Source organism: Netta rufina, assembly GCF_964035555.1.
Source record: "Netta rufina genome assembly, chromosome: 5".
NCBI lineage: Eukaryota > Metazoa > Chordata > Aves > Anseriformes > Anatidae > Netta > Netta rufina.
Window position 1 is genome coordinate 13,542,260 of NC_140128.1, and position 6,459 is coordinate 13,548,718.

At 46.2% G+C, this 6,459-nt stretch overlaps 1 long non-coding RNA gene across 1 annotated transcript; it reads right to left on the reverse strand.

The window, feature by feature from the left end:
• Positions 1-157: 157 nt before the first annotated feature.
• LOC311210460 lies at positions 158-1,808 on the reverse strand. Its single transcript, XR_014618529.1, has 2 exons — positions 1,649-1,808; positions 158-751 (listed from the first exon to the last, which is right to left on the reverse strand). It is a non-coding gene; the product is annotated as an uncharacterized lncRNA (long non-coding RNA).
• Positions 1,809-6,459: the final 4,651 nt, after the last annotated feature.

The following is a 6,459-nucleotide window of genomic DNA, read 5'->3' on the forward strand; positions in this document are numbered from 1 at the left end:
GCCCCCCCCCGGCCCTGCTGAGCTGCCCCCGGGGCCTCTCCGGGGTGCCCTTGGGCTGCTGCAGCTGGGGGGGCACCCCCGAGGTGTGTGGGGTGGTCAGCAAGCGCCGCAAGAACAAAAACACGCAGAAAATAAATGAAAACAGGCTCCGTGAGGCTTACCTCTTCTGGTGGTTTAATGAAAAAGAAAGTGCTTTTTACATCTGTTACATAAACATGCGCACACGGTGGGTTTTCACCCAAAAAATAACTATACAAAAAAAATACACCATTTTTCCCCAAAAAGCTCACCCCTTGCTACCCCTTTTAGGCCAGCGCCCTTTGCTAGGGCTAAATCCCGCACCCTACACACGGAAAATTCCCAGAGGCCTCACCAAGTGTGTGCCCCATGTGGCAGCAGCCACGGACAGGACTCGATTACAAGTGCAAATTTGTAGACCTTGCTTAATCTGCACGGGGAATATCTGCATTTTTCCGTGAACATGTGGGAGCTGGAGAGCAACAAATTTGTTACAGTAAGAGAGAAGAACACAGATAACCAGAGGGAGAAGCTGGCATCAGTTCCCGTGGGGGGAACACAGCGCAACTGCAGGTTGTTGGGAAGCACGAGATCGCTGCGCTCACGCTGCATGGTTGCTCTTTTTCACACAGGAGTTCTCCAACTGCTTGCAGGTTACTGGCACACCGCTGGTTCTCATTCTCCTGTCTTCCAGAGGATGACACAACGAGGGGACAGGATACTGCAAAAGCATCTGCAAAGAGAAAAGGGACCGGTTCAGTAAGGCTCAGGAAGAGATCCGCTCCAAGTCAAGACAAACATCAGCTCGAGTGAGGGATAGAAGATAACGGTACCACCAGGGTCACCGGAGCGTGGAGAACAGCAGTGAACTGGGCAGCTGGCAGCGTATGCAGAGGCTGGAAGAAAGGAGACAGGCACTGGGCAGCCCACAGAAGTGCTGGCTGTCCATGTAGGCTGCATTTAGCACGGGGGTGCTGCCACTCACAAAGGGGTCAGAACTTGGGGTGCTATGAAAAGACCTGCTGGCCTCTGTCAGAGCCCACTGTCTTCTCTTACACTGTCTGCTGCCCACGGTCGTGTTGGCGTGCTGCTCCCCAGAGCTCGTCTGAAAAACCTTCCTGTTGTGGGTCCAGAAAGAACCTGCCCCACTGGTCTCCCAGGGAACCAATAAATCCCTTAACAGAGAAGCACAAATACGGCAAGGCACTCCTCAAAAAAAAAAAAAAAAAAAAAAAAAAAAGTGTTAAAAAATAATAATGGTTATTCAACAGCATTGCCATTTTTTATGCTGTTCTGTTCAGCAAGAAAGGCAGTCCTCTGAGAGGCTTACAGCCTACATTTAGACTACGATGAGTCACAGCCAGCAGGGAAGGGGACTCACTGGAAGGGAAAGAATTATACAAAGGTCAAGTGAGGGGTTTTAGATCTCTTGCTTACGGTCATCGTACATTCCTGGGGAACAGGCATATCCCCCTTTCCAGGGTTCATCCCGGTCTTCCCACAGACCTGTTCTCACTCCCCACCAGCTGCTGCAGAGCCTAAAGGCGCACCCAGACAGCTGTGCTGATCAAACCCACAGACATTTTGAGTGTACTCACACATCAACATGCACGCACATGTGTACGAGTACCTTGCCAAGGCCCCCGAGATCCATGCTTCCACAGCACCATTTATCAGTCCGGGCATGAAGTCAGATGACTGCAGATGCAATCTGGTTTGGGGTTGCAGTGATGCAAGCGCAAGTCAACCCACAGCCCAGCTACATTGCTCCATCGCACGGACGGTGGCCAAGCTCTACGGCAGATCACAAGAGAGATAAAAGAGAATTTAGGAGAACTAAAGGAGCAAGTGCGTGCCCGAGTAAAAAAGCAACAGTAAACAAAAATGAAAATAAGGACACAGAGCTACAGACAGGAAGAAATCAAAAGATGTGGAGACAGAAAGGAGAAATAGAATGAAGATAAAAGAGCAGCCAATAATTAGAGATATTCAATCATTACTGTCACTATTTCCTAAAACTTTGTGCCATGTGAGTACCTCACAAGTGGTCCCAAGTCTGGGTGACATCTCATCCCAGTACCTCACATGTGCCTGCTCTCTCAGCACCAAGGAGAGGCCTTGCTGCAAGCTCCATGGCTGAAAAGCGCTGCCACAGCCACTGCCACCGTCACCACCACTGCCACCACCGCTGCCACCGGCCTCATACACAGGAGGCCGGAGCTGGTGCTCATTCCTCACCCGGCTCTGGTGCCATCCACCCCGCAGGGACACTGAGAAAGGAGCGGGGACTGCCGGTTACCCGGGATGTGTCACTTTTCCTGCCACTGAGAAGAAGTAGAGTCATTTGTTTCACTAAGTGGCGTTCTTGTACCCAGCACTAATTTAATCCCTTTACAAATACGTTTTTCACTCCAGCAAGTCAAGTGCAGCTCTCTCTCCTGTACAGTCATCCTGCTCTTGTGCCTCTGCTACCATTACTCACACACGTTGCAGTGAGGCCACATCCAGCACCGGGCCTAGCACTGCAGCGTTTCTCTGCCCAAACCCAGAGCTCCGAATTAAGACACCCTGCCTCAGGGTACGATGCAGCAGAGGAGAGTATCCAACAAGTGGATCCAACCAACCTGGGAATCTGAACAACTCTCTGTGTGAACCAGATCTCTCAAGACACTCCAAACAGCAGTGAATCCTAACTCCAGGTTGAAGCAAGACACCTTGGCTTGGGATTCCCAGTCCTGAGGCCCCTACTCCACCCCTTACCACTATACCACTTAGGGGTGCAGGGGAGGCTGACAGGGGCCATCTGAGAGGAACAGACAGAAATAGTGACCCAAAGTGCCACAATAAGTAGGCAAACGAGCACCGCTGGTGATGTGAATGTTTCTCTAACCCTACGCTTTTGGCTGCAGTTTCTCTTGGAGGGACAGGAGCCTGCCAACACAAGTCAGAAACACAAGGTCCTTGAAACCACGTCATCCAGGCTGTGGGGGGTTACCACACCGTGTAACAACTACACATTCATTTTATTTAAGAAAGAATTCTTCTTTCTTAAATAAAACCGAGGCACCAGGAACATACCCTTCTGCGTTAGGGATTAACATCCCTGATTTCTCAACAACTGATCGCTCCATATAAATGTGCCAATGACAACTGAATAGAAACTAAAGCAAGATAGTTATCTGTGTGTTAACCAGTCAAGTCTGGATTGTAAATTTAACATGTCACACAGGTTCACATGGGTCTCTATGAGAAGATCTGTTCAATTCCTCTTACAACGAACAGAAAACAATATGAATGACGCTATAAACTTCTAGTACCTTATACAGGGATTTTTTACTTTTACCTACTCTCGATTAACCGGCGAGCTCAGCAGCCTCTCATAAAGCCTCAGTATTCCCCTTTTTGTTGCCATTTTCTGCTCAGAGTTCCCAAAAATTATCGCAACGGAGAGCTCCAGATCCCCTTCTCAGTGTCATGCAACACTGGAAAAGGTTTGAGCAGCACATGGATGTGAAGGTTTTTGGCCCTGTTTTTAGTTTTGGTTTGGGTTGGTTGGTTTGTTTTTTAAGCCACCAGAAATGCTGGAAATCAAATAAGTACTTCTTCAAAAGAACTGTACTAGTTGTGCATGTTGCAAGCCCCAGTGCAGAACGCGTTTATTGGAGAGACAGGGTATGGGCCACGGCAACAGAAGATTAACCTTCCTCAATCCTGCAGCCCACTGAAGTGTATTGATTTTGAGCTGAAAATATCATCTGTGGAAACAAAATACTGTGCTCTCATTGTCTAATCCTTGATGTCTCTGCTACCCAGTTTCGCAACTGTAGATAAGTGATACAGATCCTTGTCCACATGAAGTGAACAAAGTTCAGGAATGCGTGTCCCTCACGCCACTGCCAACACGCAATGTCACCTCGCATGATGCGGTCACTTTCAGCCCCAGATGATGGACTACATTTGATAATAAACCTTTGTCTCCTCAACTATAACCTATTATTCACCCACTGCACTGTATTATACACACTCGTCCCTCTTTCACTGGCTCCGTTTGTGGGGTGTAGTGAATGCAGAGCTGTGCCGACAGCCCTCCTCCCACCCCCATCCAATGCCACCAATGTCACTGAGGGGCTCTGTCTAGCACAAGCTGGCTCCTATCTGCGGGACAGGAAACCACACGGCATTTCCTCCCTTCCACAAACCTCCTTCCCCCCTCTCATGCTCCAGCAGCCTAGCTTTGTCACCGTATCCTTCTGAAAAAATCCTTCTTCCTTGAGTGCCTCCTCCGAGATCCATCTGCCAGACAGTATCAAAGGGCAATAAGATGTTGGGGAATTGATGGTATTGCCCCACTCGGACGGGTGAGGTCTGTCTTCTCTAGCTGAAATATTCTTTGTGCACCATGGTGGGACAGCAAAACTCATTTCACGTTCGTATTTTAAATCGAGCTGTCATTTCCCTGAATACCAGAATAAGAATAGTAGCGAGCATTTGGCCTCCTTCCACAGAAACACTTGAGACAGAAATGACCACCTGGAACAAGTGCAAACAATATTTTTATCTCGCTTATTAGTTATTTCGCTTTGATTACATTTCAAGGTAAGTTTCTGCATAAGAAGGCACTGCAGAAGAAGTGGCTCCAAGAGATGTCATTTCACTCCTAATATTTTCGCAAGTTGGAGAGAGACCGAGGGAATGCCAAACTGCATTTTTCTCTTCTTGCTATTTCTGTTCCTGTAGATGCTGCTATAACAACATCCGACAGCTTTTGTAGCAACTCTACCATCATTTTAGGGGGGTCTGAGCTATTTTTTTTCCCACGGAAGGAGCTTATAGGGAGGCTGATCATTACCTCTCCTTTGTTTTTTTTCATTCTGAGAATAAGAGGAAGTGAACTACATAATAAGGCAGGAGACACCATAAAAATGCCCCCATGCAGGAGACCACCTATTCAGGTGGCGTGAATCACCCATACTTGTCTCGATAAACCAGCAAAAGAATGGATTAGTTCTACTCTTAATAACAGTATCAACGCCTTATCTTTAATATTAAAACATTACCTTCTGTTCCTGTTTTGATTTCATTATTGAATAATGTGGATGTAATTACCAGCCTTATTACACGCACGCTTCTCACTAATAAATTCGCTCCTCCGACCAGTTGTATTCCAAAAGGTGCACCACAGCACGAGAGAAGGAAAATAACTGCTGACACGACTGAAAGTGCCTCTTTTTGCAGTGGAAAGACAGCCTTGTAGGATGACATGGGCACATCGGGTCAGAAAATTTCCCTTTGCTGTATTCCTAATGCTGTGTTCCCGGAATTACAGCGGGAAAGACCACAAATTCCTTCTAATGCAAAAAGATCAAGAGAAGAAAAGGAGAAAGCGTTTGCTATGCTGGGTATATATTTCTTTAGAAAATCAAACTGAGGATGGAAGAAAAAAATCTTTCAGGAATCCAAGTTAAATAATGACCAAGAACATTTCATTCCATACTCACAGAATCACTTTACAGTCACATTTCTGCCCTGTAAGCTTCAAGTTTCTCTCTGCAGCTCACACGCTACCATCTATTACAGTGAAAGTGTGCAAGAAACCATTTAGAGATAATATTTCTTTTCATTGTCTTCCCAGTCTTTCATTCCATCTCCTACCAGAAGAGCCTTCCATTTTCACATGACTTGTTCACCTCTAGGGGGATGAAGGAAGTTTAATCTCTATAATCCATTCACTACTCTGTTTCAGCAACTAGAAGAAGTGCCACTGGTAGCACTTAATGCATGTGTTGATGATTAGATTGATTCCATCGGTTAGTTTCCTATTGACCACTGAATGGAAAGTTACCTCCTTAAAACAAATTCTCTCTCTCTCTGAATAACCTGAGACAGTTGTGGGCTGAAAGATAAAATAAGAAAGGATGGCTGAGCAGCGACTGTTTATTTCCCTGCTTTTTGGGAATTTTCCGTATTTCCCAAATAGTGACGTCAGGTAAAAATCTAAAATGTCCACCTGGGCTATGGCAGCCTTGCTCAGAAAGCAATGATCTTAAATTTTAAGGTTCTTCTGTTAATTCTTCACTGCTGCGCTAAGTGCTATGTGTAAAAACTACTGAATCTAAGAACAAAAGCAGAAAAAAGACACAAGGCCCCAAGTAACATCCCAAGGGAGCTGATTATACATACATTCATGAACGCAATGCTGTCTTGCCCTAGATGACTTCAAGCTTTTCATTTAAATACTTTCCTAAAAGTTATTCCAAGAAAACGTCTACAAATAGCACATCCAGGGACAAAGAAGTCCTGCAGTGCTGTGCGAGTCCACCTTCAGCCATTATTCGATATCCAAGATGTCCAAAGCGTAGAGAAACTCCAAACGCTGATGTCAGCAGGGTAGAAAGCATGGCTTCTTTTCTGCCAGCACAATTCAAAACATTCAGATGAGAA